We start from the raw sequence: 16,957 nt of genomic DNA on the forward strand, positions 1-16,957 counted from the left end.
GCTGCCTCCGTGCTGTAGCGTGGATAGTCAGAATGTCCTTGCCTTTTAAGACTCAGTAATAGGGGTGCCCGAGTGGCTCAGTTGGTTAAGCACCCGACTCTTGATTTTGGCTCAGATCATGATCTCACAGTTTTGTGAGTTCCAGCCCCAACAGCGCGGGAGCCTGCTTGAGATTCTCCCTCTCTCTCTGCCTCTTCCCTGCTCACACTCTCTGTCTTTCTCAAAAATAAATAATAAATAAACAACTTAAAAAAAAAAAAGACTCGGGGCGCCTGGGTGGCGCAGTCGGTTAAGCGTCCGACTTCAGCCAGGTCACGATCTCGCGGTCCGTGAGTTCGAGTCCCGCGTCGGGCTCTGGGCTGATGGCTCAGAACCTGGAGCCTGTTTCCGATTCTGTGTCTCCCTCTCTCTCTGCCCCTCCCCCGTTCATGCTCTGTCTCTCTCTGTCCCCAAAAAAATAAACGTAGGAAAAAAAAAAAAAAAGACTCAATACTATTCCATCGTGTGTGTGTACCACATTGGGTGTAACTGTTCATGTGTTGATGGACAGTTGGTTTGTTTTCAGGTTTGGCTGCTGTGAATACTGCCGTTAGGAACATGGGCATATGTCTATCATCTGCTTGAATCACTGCTTTCGGTTCTTCGGGGGTGGACAGCCATGAGTGGAATTGCTGGATAATATCGTAATTCCATGTTTAACTTTTGGAGGAACCGCCAAACTGTTCTCCACAGCAGCTGCCCCGTTTTACGTTCCCACCGGCAACGTATGAAGGTTCCGATTTCAACGCACACACGTGTTAGTTTCCTCCTTTGGGGGGGATAAGCACCCTAATGGACACGAAGCGGTGTCACGTTTACATTTGCTCCAGCAACGTCTTTGATGGGAGTCCTACCTTGTCGGTTTTCAGCTGGATCATGTTGCCGATTTTCAAAGATTTCAACCTTTGTTCTTTTCCCGTCTTGAGTAACACGGTGGCAAGGTGACCAGAGAGGTGCCTGTGAGAGGCTAAACTTTTGGTCATCAGATGCTGGCTTGGGAAACCGACCCCTCATTTGGTTCCTCTCTTGTTGTGACTTGGACAGTTTATCAGGCTCCACCCAGGTCTTTTCAACCAGAAAGTACAAGTTCTTCAGTTTCTGCTAGGTCTTCTCCCAGAACATCATCTTTCAAAAAATAAATCTAAAGGAGCCATATGTGGCAAAAAAAAAAAAAAAAAAAAAAAAAATCACTTTTCTCATCCTTTCCAACAGTTTTCAGTTCACAGGAGTGTGGGAGGAACTCAGCTCAGGAATAAGCCTCCCTCTGGGATAAGCTGTAAATAGAGTGGATATCACATGATTAGGAGTCCACAGACCTGGGTCCAACAAATTACGGTTCTGTGACTTTGGGCAAGTTGACCTCTTTTTGGGCAGGGGCGGGGGTGGGGGGATGGAGGGCAAAGTTATACAGTTCTTGGGCAGGGGTGGGGGTGGGGGGGTGAAGTTATACAGTTCTTTTTTTCTTTAACCTCTTTGTTCTTCAGTTACCTTGTCTATAAAATAGGGATATTTGACCAGCTTCATTTGGTTTTCGGGAGGATTCAATGAGGGAATGCCTGTAAGTCATCTGTAACTGTGGCTGGCATATAGTGAATGTTCCGTGTCTGTTAACTTACATTAGTTTTGTTGAGCCTCGACTTCTTTTTCTGTAAACTGAGGCTAGTAATAGGTTATGTTTCAAAGGCTGTTATGTAAAAGAACGGAGCTTAGGCGTATAAAGTTTTTGACACAGGCTTGGCACATAGTGATTGTTCAGCAAGTCTAAGTTGTGTTGTCACTACCAGGATTGTTGATGCTGATAACCTCCAGCGCCCCAGAATAAGCAAGTATTTATCCTTAGCCCGGAGGATTGTGATGATATCCAAACTCAGTCAGTTGAGCCATAGTTTAGGAGAAGAAAGTTTTGCAAGCACCAGAATGGTCTCCCAAACTCTGCAGGCAAAAAAAGAACTAGTCAAAAGATACATTTTATATTTTCTGCTTCATCTCTAGTGTTCTGCTTGACCACAGGCAAGTAAGTCCCTCCAATCCTTGGGTCCCAGTCTCCTGCTGTTAACAGACTCTATCAAGAACGGTAAATAAATGTGGCCTGAGTGCCTTTCCTCTCCACGGCAGACGTTACTAATCGATCTCAGCACTCCTAGCCGCTGAGACCAGTCTCCACCTCAGAATCCTTCTCAACACAGGGCTACAATCAACTGCAGTAGGTTAATGAGGTGAAACCTATTTGATGTTCTAAGTGGGAATCCTGATTCCATTAATAAACTCTTCTCCCACACCACCATGCACACGGGCAGACGTGCTAGGACTTCTTTTTTTTTTTTTAATTTTTTTAAGTGTTTATTGGTTTTTGAGAGAGAGAGACAGAGTGCAAATGAGAGAGGAGGAGAGAAAGAGGGAGACACAGAATCCGAAGCAGGCTCCAGGCTCCGAGCTGTCCGCACAGAGCCCAACGCGGGGCTCAAACCCATGAACTGTGAGATCATGACCTGAGTGGAAGTCGGACGCTTAACCGACTGAGCCACCCAGGCACCCCAAGGACTTCTTTTGCTAAGTGTCTCATCAGTTATAGCTCCTGAATGTTTTCACTAGGCCAGGTGCTAGGGAACACCGTCAGCAGTGCAAGAAGCACTCTTAAGCCACTCTTAAACCTTCTCCAGGAAAGGGCTTCAGCTTGGCATGAAGAAGCAAACACGGATCAGGGAATTAGTGGTAAGGGGAAGTCACAGGTACCTGTGGTTCAGTCTGCCCCTTCAGTTCAGGCTCTGCCTGGGGTTAAGAGAGGAGAGCAGGCTGCGGGGGGGGGGGGGGGGGGGGGCACGCATAGTTTCCCCAGTGGGGAAAGAGAAGCATTTCCCCTTTAGGCCGATTTTTCTGGGAATGGGCCCTTCTGCCCCACAGAGACCACCAGCCCACTGCTCCCCACTGGGGGCTTATCAGCATTTTCTGGCTTCCTGCTCTGGAAGCTACTGTCCTTGGCCAGTTCTGGGGGACTGTGTATATAATAATATGTCACAGAACAAAGACATACCCCACCACCGCACATATAAAAAAAAAAAGTGTACATAAAAACTGGTAAAATCTGAGACATGTGTCAATGTCAGTTTCTGCAGTTGGGAGAATGCCATTATTGGGTAAAGCTTTATTATAGGTACAGGAAACCTCCATACTATTTTTGCAATTTTGTGTAAGTATGTCATTATTTCGTAACAGAAGTGGTTTTTTTTTTTTTTTTTTTTTTTTAATGAAATCCTTGAACGTGCGTTGAACAATTTCAAGACAGCACTCATGGGCTGTAGTTCCGGACATGAACTCCTCTGCCCGGTCCGGGGAGTCCAGGGCCCTGTGGAAGGAACGCACTCACAGCCCCGGCATTTTCAACACCAGAGGCTGAAGGTCTCACCCATCTCTCGGGCCACCTGTGTACCTGAGTTCACAAGGGGATCCAAGTTCTAGGTGCCCCATACTCCAGACATCAACACTGAGGCCTCAGTCACAGCAACCCCCCATACCTGGAAAAGCTCGTATCTTGGCATCCGTTTTTCCCCCCCAAATTCATAGTCTGAGATGCTTTCTATCTTAAACACAGCTGCTTCCCCAATTCTGTACATGACAAGATTTCTTTTTTTAAAAAAGCCATCAAATCCATTTGTCTTCCATTCCCTCTGCAGGGCCTTGAGGAGCTCAAGGCCTGGGAAATTGTGATTAATTTGAAGACTTGTTAATTACTCTTGTATTGAGGGAAGCCGCTAAACCCGAGCCCGGGCTGCCTGGTGGGGTGGTGGGGCGGCAGGCAGAGTGTCTCTGCACTTTAGAAAACACATGATTTCAGAGAGCTTGCTGGGAGGGTTCTGACATCTGGAGGCTGTTGCTGAAAATAAGCAACAGTTTCTGTTGGGTCAGTGGACAGGCCCAGCTTAAACCCTGAGGCACCATTTTTGTTCCCAGGTAAAGTGGGGAAGAGCGAAGAGCCTGATCACAGTCAGGGCTCATGTGTCATGTGGGGAGGTCATTTATAATGCAATCCAGACTCTGGCCCCTTTCCTTCCCAGAGGAGATGTGAGATGAGAGGCTTTTGCGTTTGTTTGTTTCGAGTTTTAAAAATCACTTTGTTGCCTAGATGAAACGATACACGCTCACTGTAAGTGAACCCTGACTTCTACCACCCGGATACAGTCACGCTTCACATTGTGGTGAGCCTTCCCCCAGATCTTTGCAGGACTTTAGTCACGTGTAGATACTGTGTATACATGTAGACGGAGTGTATGCCTGTGGATTTAATATATTACTCGCGTGGCCTTCTGACGCCTACCCATTCCATTTGCATCGTTAGAGCCCTGACCATTCTTACGTTCATTGTCGTTGAATTCCAACCTTACTTCATCCCCCATCTGACTTCTGCCTGGCACAGGTGAAGCACTTCCCTCAGTGTCAGACACTCTTATAGCACCCAGATGATCCCTGAGTCCTCCCAGCATCCCTCTAAAATGACTAGTGTTACTGCCTCCATTGAACACTAAGACACAGAGAAAGTAAGAGACTTGCCCAAGGTCACGCATCCAGGCCCCCGGCCGGGCACTTGAATAAGACATTTGGTGCTACAGTGTGTGCTCTTACTTGTTGGGCTACCCTGGTGCTCACTCCTGAATCCAGGCATCGCTGAACTCACCTGGCCCTGGGATGGGGAATGTCTGACACACAGAACACCATTTCTCAGCCTTGTTTCCATGGCAGACATTACTAATGGATCACAGCTCCTTTCTCCCTGAGAATCCCAGACCGGCTCAGGCTCTCTCTGGATACATCATCACAGGCAGTGACTCTTAAGCCACTGAGATGGGTTCATGGGGTGATGCCTAGGTGCTTTCCCCAATCCATTTAATGCCGCTTCCCCCTTCATGAGTGAGGAATCAGGCCCAGAGGGAACTGACTTGTCTAGGTGAGGAGCAAAGCCAAAGCCAGTGCTTGGTTCTCGCTATTACCAGTCCCTCTCTTTCTACCCTATGCCACTGTTTCCCCAACTAGAGCAGAACAAACAGTGACTACCCTTGGGGACACATCCTCATCAGAGTTTTGTTTCTACCTAACTGTGCACGTGGACAACTCAGAGTTAACCAGAGAGGATGGGCCACAAAGGATCATTTCATCACAACACACTTGATAAAAGATGTTGCCAAATGGAGTGCATTAGTGATATCAATACTTTTAATTTATGCAGTGGCCACGGCTCAGGGGGCAGCAAGCCTGGGTGGATGTCAATTGCCAAGAGTTTACTGAGGGTGTCCGTGACTGGGGGGCACTGAGGGAGACCCAGGAAGCGTACCTTCAAGTAGTCTATTCACTCATCCGACAAGCATGCGTTGAGCGCCTCCTGTTTATTCAGAGAGACTAGGTTTACACAGATGAAACAATCACCCATAAGACAAGGTGGTATTGGTGGGGTTTCAGATGAAGAGGACCCTTTTCTCCATCCCCAGGTTTGTTTTTTTTAAGTTTATTTTTATTTATTTTTGAAAGAGAGATAGAGAACAAGGAGGGGAGGGGAAGAGAGGAAGGGAGACAGAGAATCCCAAGCAGGCTCTGCACTCTCAGTGCAGAGCCCGACACAGGGCTCGAACTCACAAATCGTGAGATCATGACCTGAGCCAAAACCAAGAGTCGGATGCTTGGCCGACTGAGCCACCCGGGCGCCCCCACTCCCCAGTTTCTTTTTAACTGAGAATTAAAGACGCAGAAGAAAGACCGTGGAGATCACAGTCGTTACCGACAGAGCTGACTGGGAAACAAGACCTGGGTGTTGGCTGGTTCTCCTCCCCAGGGGCAGGCAGGTCTGAAGGGCCACAGACCTCAGTACTCCACCCTCAGGAACCAAGTCTTCTCGAGTACTTACCTCTGGTAGAGAACAGACCAGAATGCATATGTCCGTGGGCAGCTAGGCTCCGGGTAAGCCCTTTTCCTTCTCCCAGACTTACCAGCCAGACAGGAGTGAGTGAAGGGCAGTGGGGAGCCTGGCGTGTAGGTGACTGGGGCTCCTTCCAGAGACACTTGGCCAGGCCTTGGGGGCTCTCCTCTAACCAGCCTGGGCTCAGTTGGCACAGGTGCTGGGGATTCAGAAGGCGGGGTGGAGCTGGGCTTCAGCCACTGGGAAGAGTTGCTGCGGGACCCCAGATCCGGGCCTGAGAGTGGGGGTCACTTTACGCGGACCGGATGCAGGGCCAGCACCCTGGGCCTGGCAGTTAGACAGCGATTTCCGTGGTATATGGCGAGGAGGCCCGCGGAGAGGTTCCGTTGGGCATAATTAGATAGAAAACACAGTGTTTTGAACCTTGCGAATTCAGCATGTCTCCAGTTCGAACCAATGAACCTAGACTTTTTAAGCTGATATGTTCACGTCGGCGGACGAGTTCACGCTTCATGACACGTGGGAAAACGCATTCTCACGCAAGAAGGGGGAAACGCGTGTCCGGGGGAAAGAGAATGGCTCTGGGGCCTGGTGGGTGCTCTTTCAGTCCCTAGCTCCACTGCCTGCCAGCTGTGTGACCTTGTACAGATTACTTAACCTCTCTGAACATCTGCTTCTGCCCCCCGCTTTATAAAACGGGAACGACATGGATTTCCCAGCTTGAAAAAATTAAGTTCATCAAGGCTTGCAAAACGCCATTTCTGTGCCCGTCTCTAAACTCTCTTTCACCCCCCACACCTTGCCCACCAGCCCCTCATCTCTCCACCCAGAGGATTTTGATATCGGATACAACCCTAACTCCCAGGTGAGAAAAAATGTTGAACGCTTTTCTGTAAAGAATATAAATTCAGGAAGTCGACTTGTACTAATATATGGGGTTGTAGTTTTTTTTTTTTTTTTTTTTTTTGGTTAGGGAAGGAGAAAAAATGCCTCCTGGGAAGTTTCGATCTCCTAGTCATTAAGAGGGAGGTCTCGGCAGATTCCCCAAAGTTGCAGAAGAGGAAATGAGACTCAAGCTCCAGATTTGCATAATTGCAAATGAGGCTGTTCATTTGCCTCTCCTGTGAAGGGCAGCCCCCTTCCTGGCCTGGATGCCCTCTGTGCCCCTGCTCGGCGGGGTCCCCCTTGGAATGATGCTTTAATGACCGCTCAAGTGGCATTTAGCTTCCAATTAAGAACGAGGAGGAAAACACTAGCCGAGTGGGGCGAACGTTCTGGGGAATTCACCCACTTAGGAGAAACCCAGAGAATTAGCAGGCACACAAAGCCACTTTATGACTGGAGCAAAGGCCTCAAAGGCTTGCAGACCCCCCACTGGCTGGAGAGGAAGTTGGCTGCACAGTGACCTGTCTTTAGAATTGTACCAAGGACTCCCTCCTGAACTTGGGAGGCCATGTCCACCGCGGGGGAGGAAGAGCCTGAACAAATACTTCTTGAGGAGATCCGTCTCTGCCAGGCTGGGTGCCTTCCTGCCTCGTGCTAGTGTCTCGGGCTATGGATGGAACATTTGTCCCCCTGCACCCCCTTCCAAATTCATATATGGAAACAGTAATGTCCAACATGACAGTATTTGGAGGTGGGGCCTTTGGGAGGTAACTGGGTTTGGGTGAGGCCATGGGCGTGGAATACGGGGACGAGGGGACCCAAGCTTGTGCCCCCCGCCTCTCTCCCCTCTCCCTCCGCCATGCGAACCGACCAGAAAGAGGGTTCTCACCAGAACCTCCCTGCGCTGGCAATCTGATTGCAGACTTGCAGCCTCCAGAACTGTGAGGAACAAATGTCTTGCTGTTTAAAAATACCAGCATCATGGGGCGCCTGGGTGGCGCAGTCGGTTAAGCGTCCGACTTCAGCCAGGTCACGATCTCGCGGTCTGTGAGTTCGAGCCCCGCGTCGGGCTCTGGGCTGATGGCTCAGAGCCTGGAGCCTGCTTCCGATTCTGTGTCTCCCTCTCTCTCTGCCCCTCGCCCGTTCATGCTCTGTCTCTCTCTGTCCCAAAAATAAATAAACGTTGAAAAAAAAAATTTTTTTTTAAATAAAAAAAAAAAAAATACCAGCATCTGGCAATTTGTTACGTGCAGCAGCCTGAACTGACGGAGATGCCCATACACACCCTCACAACAAACCCTCATAAAAGCACGCGGTGGGGACGAAGATCAAGGAGGGAAATCAGCTTGCCCCCGGCCAGCGTGAGGATTCGAACCGAGGCCTTTCTGATCTAAGAGCCCATGGTCTTCAGCATCTGAGCAGACATCCCTTAGAGGCCCTTCCTCCCCAGACAGGCACCTCTGTTCACCCTCTGTCTTGGGCCAGCCCTTGGCCTCCTGCTGCCGGACTGTTCCTCACTCTGAGCCAAGCGGGCAGGCTAAAAAGAGCTCTGAAAACCGGCCCTGTTCCCCCTGCTGACCCACCTTCAAGAGTGCCCTCAGCCTGACCCCGGGGGGGTCCCAGTCAGTGTGGTTAGTAACGCAGCGTATTTGGGGGTGAGGTTTTGGAAATGCCCCTTCTGGTGCCAGACCAGCATCTCATCCCAGTTAGTGCCTTCTTTATCCGTTCATTTCTGATGAACGCTGCAGTAAAGTCCGCCGTGAGGTGAGCGGACACGGGAGCAGGGACTGTGTCCTCAGGCCTGGGGTCATTTACAAGGCAGCACGGACACCACCAGGGTCCGAGATGAAACCACAACGGCCCCGCTTCGCCTCTGTTACCTCCCCCGGTCCACGCATTGAGAATATAATGAGGGGAAATCATGGGTTTTGAATGTCTTCTTACTAAGCAGGCTGCTGAAGGAAGAACAATTAATCTCTTTATCATAACTGGCTTGGCCACATTGAAATACTGAAAAGAGAAAACAAAAAAAGAAACAAAGAAAACAAAACAAATAGAACAAAACCTTTTGTGTTCCTGCCAGCAGAGGGGCAAAGGATAGGCTTGTCATTTTGCGGACATTTTTGGCTAAATGTCCTTTTTACCTTTAATCTGCGAGGTTTGGGATATTCTGTTGCAAGAGGGAGAAATCGACCTGGCCTGTCTGCGGAAGGACTGTGAAACTCACTTCAGAATCTCCCTGCAGAGGCTCAGGAGTTGACAGAGCAAGGATTTCAAGGCCGAGGAGGAGGCCCTGGGGGACTTTTGCCTTCAACATCACCAAGCCTTCTTCTGCTCCCAAGAGTCCACAGGAAATTAACAGTTACGATACGAGGGGTTGTCAGTGTTCACAGACATGACTCCGACGCTCTACGGGACACAGAATTCTGCATTAGCACAGCCCAGAGCTAAGCCAGAACCCGTCTGCTCCTGCTTCCTCTGCAGGGCCCACTTCTGCTGGCAGAAGAAAGCCTGAGCTGGTTACTGAAGTCAGAGAGAGGATTGGAAGTTACGGGAAAGAGCAAAGGAACGACCGTCTGAGGACTGGGTCTGAACCCCACGTCCGGCACAGACCTGCTGTGGGACCTTGGGCAAATCAGCCCACTTCTCTAAGCCTCCGTTTCCTCATCGGTAAAACACTGACAGTAGGAACCACCTCACAGAGTTTCATGAGGAAGATACAATTTATGGAAAGTGCCTCGGTGAAGCGTTACACAAGTATCAGGTGCCGATTTCGTTACACGCAGGACAGTGTAGGAAGCAAACCGCTGCTTTTGAGGGAACCGATTTGACTAAGTTGAAACTTGGTAATAGTTCCGTATCACTGGGATGTCCTAATGGGGGAATCAAAATTTCTCCTGTGGGCTCAGGAGTCCCTTCTGATGTCATCTCTTGGGAGCACCCAGTACATCTTACGTATGGATTAGGAATTCGCGTTTTAGCATGACGGGTCTAAATGTCCGGATAATCGCTCGTCACCATGATTGACCTGTTTAAGGAGGAAGGCAGGGCTGGACAACAGTGACCCTGTTGTGTTGACAGGAACGTGCAGTAGGCTGAACTACTGTCCCAGGTGGAGACTTCGGACAGTAATTGGAGCCACACTGTCACCATGGCCACCTTGACTTTAGACCCGACCATGTGACTTGCTCTGGCCAATGGCATGTTAGCTAGTGTAACTACAGGCAGAAGCTGGAAATGAGCTTTGAATCTGCTTTACCAGGTAGGACGCTTCTCAAGATAGCTGCACCTGCATTCTTGGGGGGTGGGGTGGAGGGGGTGGTGAGAAATAGTGCGGGGGAATTGGAGCCTCTGGAGAGATCGGGACTTTGAGATCTGCTTTGCCTCTCAGATGACGAAAAGCTGTGACCTTGCATATCACTTACTGTCATTTTGCTGGGAAGCAGCCCTTCCCAAGCAGGGTCATTTGAATCTAGAAGTGAGTGAAAGGGAAAGATGAAAAGTGAGAACATGAGAGCGAGTTGGGGGCAGGAGGGAAGATCCACAGAGGCTTGGATTTGGCCAGTTCCCCCGGACCAGGAATTCGTCCCGGGGCTGACGTAGGATCCCCTGAACAGCTGAAGGGAACTTTAGGAAGGGAGGCAGGATCCTCTTGGAGATTAACTTCGGCTTTGGCTTGCTTGAGCCTCGTTAGACTTTAAAGAAAAGCTGCAGGGAGCGGGCACCTATGGGGCAACCCCGGGTGGTGGCGAGAGTTTGCATCCCGACATCGCCATGCATCCCAACATCTGACACTTCTTATTTCGGTAACTGATGTGGCCGAGTTGAAGCTTGTCGCTGTGAGAGCGCCGCACCGTGGCATTGGCAGTGCCGTGGCTGTGTGCAGAGTGGCAAAAATCAATTTCCACTGTCCACGGAGTGTCGTTTGATTTATGACTGCAGGAAGAAGAAATGCTTCATCTCCCAGACCCTCTCGGGAAGGACGGTTTTACGGTCTGCCGTTGGAGACACTCTATAAAGGAAGTCCTCTTTGCCCAAACTTTGGTATTTTGATAACCTTCCTTGGCTGTTCAGAGGACATTGAACACTCCCAATTTTTATGACCATCATTTGTTTCTGATTAAGCAATTACAGGCATTAAAAGACAATCCGCAGGAGCGCGGCCCGCGTACCTGCAGGATCATTTTGTACGGTGGGAAGCAGTGTAAGGCTTCAATTTTTCATGACCACCGTGGGGAGGAAGGACGGGCTTACTGGGAAAGCAGAGGAACGGACGGATTTGGGAGTCACGCTGGGTTTGGAACCCTGCCTGCCACTGGAGAGCGAGCCAGCGAGCCTCAGTATGGGAGCCTCAGTCTTTCTCATCTGCACAGTGGGTGTGTGGAGCAGACAACAGTCTGCTAAGATCCCCCGACAGCCCTTCCAGCCTTTTCTTGTGTGCCACCTCTGCCTGCCCCTGTGAGCTTTCGTGTCCAGCGCCCTGCACCTGAGACACGTCTCCCCAGAATCACCCTTGGCTTCTGGAGCCACTCTGCCTGCACAGCCACAGAGCCGGGAGTGCCTGGGAATTGATGTCCTTTCGGGGCGGCCGTCAGGCAGTGACTGACCAGTGTGGGGGGACGGAAGCCCAGCTTGCACTCCAGAGCCCTCGACAGCCTCAGGCTAAGGCTCCCCCTTGCTCACCTTCCTCTCCTTCCCTGACCCTCTTCCCCTCTCCTACCGAAGACCTCTTTCATATGTCACTTATGCCCTAATCCTGGTCTCAGGGCTGCTTCTAAAGAATCCTACCTCAGGGGCGCCTGGGTGGCTAAGTCGGTGAAGCGTCCGACTTTGACTCAGGTCATGATCTTGTAGTTCACCGGTTCTGGCCCCGCGTCGGGCTCCGTGCTGACAGCTCAGAGCCTGGAGCCCGCTTCGGATTCTGTGTCCCCCTCTCTCTCTGCCTGCGCCTCCCCTGCTCGCGCTCTGTGTGTGTGTCTCTCTCTCAAAAATAAATAAACATTAAAAAAACATTTTTTAGGGAGTCCTACCTTAGGTAGCAGACCGATGGTTCATGCCAGTTTTTTTTACAAACTATTTTATTAACTTTTATTCAGCATTTTGGTGTGCCAGGCATGGAATTACATGTTCAAAATGCATTCTCTCTGGTGATGTTGTAATGAAGAAAGCAGATCTCCGGAAGCATTTTACACGATGTCTAACACACAGCAGGAACTCCGCACACGCTGGCCTGGTCTGAACCCGGTTGGCCTGCAACATGTGTGGGAGAAAAATGCAAACTCCTCCTGGTCCCTGGTCCCTCCTGCCCCTTCCCAGTTCATCTCCTCACAGGGGCCAGAATGGCCTTTTAAAACATATCCGTCAAATGTGTGAGACCCTCTAGTGGTTACTTTGTTGCACGCAGAATGAAATCCAAACTTCCCACCGTGAGCTACAATGGGGGTTGGCATACTTCTTCTATAGAAGGCCAGACAGTAAAGATTTGAGCCTTTGTGGGCCATGTGGTCTCTGTTGCACCTACTCGACTCTGCCGTGTGTCACCAAAACAGCCACGGACAGTATGTCAACCAGCGGACGTGGCCGCTTTCCATAAAACTTTATTCATAAAAACAGATTTGGGGGTGCGCCTGGGTGGCTCTGTCGGTTGAGCGTCCGACTTCAGCTCAGGTCACCATCTCGCGGTCCGTGAGTTCGAGCCCCGTGTCGGGCTCTGGGCTAATGGCTCAGAGCCTGGAGGCCGCTTCGGATTCTGTGTCTCCCTCTCTCTCTGCCCCTCCCCTGTTCATGCTCTGTCTCTCTCTCTCAAAAATAAATAAACGTTAAAAAAAATTTAAAAAAAAAAAACAGATTTGGCCCCCAGGCTGTGGTTTGCTGACCCCTGGTCTACAAGACAGCTGCCTCCCTCGTCAGCCACGGACCTCACCCTGACCCGCTCTCCTCCTCTTGGCTCATTCACTCCCAGCACATTCCTGCATCAGGTGTCTCTGTGCGACGAGTCCCCTGTCTGGGTCTGGGACCCTCTTCTGGGAGCCCTCTGCATGCCCGGCCCCTGCTCATCATTCGAGTGCCAGCTCATGTGTTACCTCCTCCAGGAGGCCTTCACAAGCCTGCAGATCTCGGTCGCTTCGCCCCGACCCCACCGCCGCCGACTCCATTCACACTGATCTGCATCCTCTCAGCGGTTCATTTATTCCCCTGATCACTTGTTTGGTGTCTGTCTGTCAGGAAGGCAAGGCTCAACAGTATCTGATTATTCCCTGCCGCATCTTCGGCCCATAGCTGAAGGTACATGAGTCTGGCCCTTAGTAGGTGCTCGATAAACGTTGGTTGGCTTAGTGGTGTCTAGGACACGCCCCCTCCCCCGCCGACTGTGAGAAGTCTGTGAAGGGTGAAGATCACTGGAATTTCAGGTGGTTATGTCGGTTGCAAGACAAAATCGCAGAACTCCCAATCATCTTCCTCTCTTCCTCTTTCCCTGTCAATTAGCCCGCTAAACGGAACATCTCATCGGAGGATTTGCCTGAGCAAATCCTCGCTTTTCTTTTCTCAGTCCCAAGCCTTGGACCTCCATTTTCAAGGCTAAAAACACCAAGAGGAATGTGTTCTCTGAACATGACATTGAGATTACCCAGTTAATTAAAGAGGGATTTAGGAGTTACTTAACATCTGGGTGGCAGGGTTTTGTGTGTGTGTGTGTGTGTGTGTGTGTGTACGTGTGGTTTTCCCACTCAGCCTCAGAAAGGAAGCAGAAATCATGATACGCCTGACATGCACACCTCACTGCCCCTCCTGATCCCCCCTCTCGCGACTTCATCCCGGGTTCCTTGGCACCAAGACGTCTTTGTCTTGCTTTGACAAAGGCCGTCCTCCCCACGGCAAAACCCGGGACACCGGCTTGGAGAAGCAAGCTGTTTCATCATGCTGATCGCCACCCCAGAAGTGGCAGTGGCTCTTTTTACTACTTAACACTTCAGAGCAGTGGCTCCCAGACAGCAAGCATTGTAAGGGGGCGGGGGGAGCTTCAAGACGTGGCCTGAGACGTGGCTGCCTTTAGGCGGTGGGGAGTGTGCCATGCTGGGGAATGTGATGTGAGCTTTAGGCCGGCCAGGGAGCCTGGCAGGCTTGCTCGCTGGGGAGGGCCCCGGCCGATGCTCCATGGCAGCCGTGGGGAGGACGGTGTGAAGGAGGAGGACTTGTGGCTGGAAGCCCAGGTAGGAGGTGGCTCTACAGCTCCAGGTGGGAAGTGAAGGGACCCGACTGCCACGGTAGCATCGGGAAGGGAGGGGAGGAAATAGGTTCAGACAGGGGTTCTCACCCCAGGGACGGGTCACCCCCAGGGACAGGGGGAGGCAGGCCCCCACCTCGGCTCTGGGAGTTCGGATTTTGTTCGGCACTGATGGCCATGAGCTGAACACCCGACTGTCTGGGTTTCTGAGAAGGTAGCGAGCGCCTTGAAACTTGCTTGTAACGAGTCGTTTATGAACTTTTCATCGGTCGTCAGGTGCCATTTCTGCAGTGCGTCATCAAACAGAGCTATTCGGAGCTTGTCGGCACGTGAGTTTTCGACGGACTCTGTCATCCTCATGCGGTGCCTGGGCCCTAAGAGGCCTCCCGGTAGCTTGGCTCACAAAGGGTGGGTGTTGCTGATCCAGCAGTAAAACCAGCTTCGTTGGAGAAATACCGTTAAAAAAAGGGACGGGGGCGGGGTGGGGGAGGGGAGATCCGTGGGACCGAAGGCAGCGCTCCCGTGTGTGACCCATCAAGCCCTACGGCACGCTGTTTCGGAAGGAGTGTCCATCTGAGGCCAGCCCCGAGCGCAGACCCCAGTGAGGAGCACAGCTGTGACTGTGTTCGTGGTTGGGGTTGCAGCCACCACACTTTGGTCCGGCCCCCGTTCACCCGTGTTTGTGACCGGCCAGGCTCCTCGAGATGCAGCTAGACCCCGGCCCGCTAGCATCCGTACTTCGCCAAACTGCCTGAGAGAACAGGATCGGGGTGTTGAACCGTAGGTCATTGGGCTTAAGCGCAGCGGCCTTGCTCTTGGGGTGCTCGATTTCAACTTTAACGGGCACTGGGTGATGCTTTAATTGTCAGTAGTTGCTCGAGGCACAGATCGGCCAAACGAACAAGGGCAAATGACAACAGACTTGTTCCCTTGAAATAGGGTGAGCTGATACGGTGGCGGTGAGTTAGCCCAAGGACGACCCTGTGCCTAAAAGGCAGGGCTGGGGGACACCAGTTTAAACACCTGTTTAAAATGAAGGCATGCGTGGGGCGCCTGGGTGGCTCAGTCGGTTAAGCGTCTGACTCTTGGTGTCGGCTGAGGTCATGATCTCATGGTTCGTGGGTTCAAGCCCCACATCAGCCTCTGTGCTGACCGTGCGGAGCCTGCTTGGGATTCTCTCTCTCTCTCCCTCTCTCTGCCCCTCCCCGGGCTCATGCCATCTCTGGCTCTCTGAAAAAAGAAATAAACTTAAATAAAAATATAAAATTAAGGCATTTGTTTATTCTGCTGCAGTGGAATGCATCTCAAGAAGGAGCAAAGGATGATTTCCTTGTGCAGTAGGCAGGTGAGCCACAGTAAGACCTGCAGGAGGGTAGGAATCCCCCTTACTGGTAGCAGCAGTGTGCCTGAGACCTTGAGCCCTTGTCTGGGTCAAAGCACCCCTCCTCCAGATGCCCCTTAGCTAAATCCTTCTTCCTTCAGGTCTTGGTCCAAGGGTCCCCTTCTCAGTCGGGCCCTCCCCCAACCATTCTGTTTAAAATTACAAACCACACACACACACACACACACACACACTCCCGGTATTTGTTCCCTGTTCTCTTTCCCCAGCCTTCTAACACAATATATGATTTATTGACTTTTTATAAATTTTTAATGTTTATTTTATTTTGAGAGAGAGAGAGAGAGAGAGCACAAGCAGAGGAGGGGTAGAGAGAAATGGAGACACAGAATCCAAAGCAGCTCCAGGCTCCGAGTTGTCAGCATAGAGCCCAATGCAGGGCTTGAACTCATGAACCGTGAGATCATGACCTGAGCTGAAGTCGGACGCTCAACCGACTGAACCACCCAGACGCCCCTGATTTACGGACTCTTAATCACATCTTCTATTATCTGCTCCCCCAGATAGAAATAGGGGAGATAAGTAGGGCAGAGGCCTTTGCCACTTTGACTGACTGACGGATCCCAAATGCCCAGAGGCCACAATAGATGCTCAGTAAATATTAGTTGGTTGAAGGGATGGATAAATGAAGGAATTTGAGGGAGGGGACAGAGGGAATGCAGGACAGGTGGAACAGCTGACTGTAAGAAAGCTGTCATACCCTGCCTAGGACGGTCACCACGATGGACCGACGGGACGTGCTTCTGGCTCCCGGCTGCCAGAAATGAGTCAGGACGAGACGGATTCCGCGTTCCTGTTCTGTGCCAGTAAAACCTGGGACCTTCTCGACAGTATCTAATCCTTACAACCATCCTGTGTGCTAGGCACTATTAGTCTGATTTTACAGATGAGGAAACTGAGGCTCGGGAGAGTCGCGTACTGCCCAGGGCTGTCAGGAGCAGCGGAACTGGGTTTGAAACCCGTATCTGTCTGACTCTACATCGGTTGATGTTTTTCCTTTGGGTTCGAGTTTGAGCTCCTTTCTGTACATTCTCTCCTCCCCAGTGTGGCAGGGTTTGGCAACCTGGGCTCTCCGGACCGGCTCATTCTGTGCTGTGCCGGAGAGTTACTGGAGACACCGTGGAGGAGAAAGGGGGGAAGCAGGAGGCAGGGCGAGCCTTCAGATCGCACTGTGGGGCTGATACCTGTGAAGGGAAGCAGGGAGGAAGGGTCTTAGACCCCAGCGCAGCTCACTTTAGCGCCACACATCCCACGAAGTAGGTACCACTCTTCTCCCCATCTTACAGATGCGGTAACTGAGGCCTGGAGGATTTTGTATTCCCCCAGCCTGCAGGAATGGACTGTACCGGGATGGCTGTTGTGCTCAGTCACTGCCCAGAACAAGCCAGAAGAACCAGAGTCTTGGTGTGAACCCAGTAGTGGCCGCAGAGGGGCGGCAGCTGGGGCTGTGGATCAGTCCTGCTCCCGTAGCAGCCGACTGCGTGGCCTGCCAACCGAAGTCACACCA

General features: G+C 51.3%; 1 protein-coding gene across 3 annotated transcripts in view; it reads left to right on the top strand.

Annotated features, from left to right (window-relative positions):
• The window catches only part of KAZN (kazrin, periplakin interacting protein), a 1,132,657-nt gene that overhangs the window by 807,662 nt on the left and 308,038 nt on the right, over positions 1 to 16,957 (top strand). The gene's annotated exons all lie outside the window — the stretch shown is intronic.

The sequence above is a fragment of the Puma concolor genome, chromosome C1 (assembly GCF_028749965.1).
Source record: "Puma concolor isolate L17-30 chromosome C1, mPumCon1.1.hap2, whole genome shotgun sequence".
NCBI lineage: Eukaryota > Metazoa > Chordata > Mammalia > Carnivora > Felidae > Puma > Puma concolor.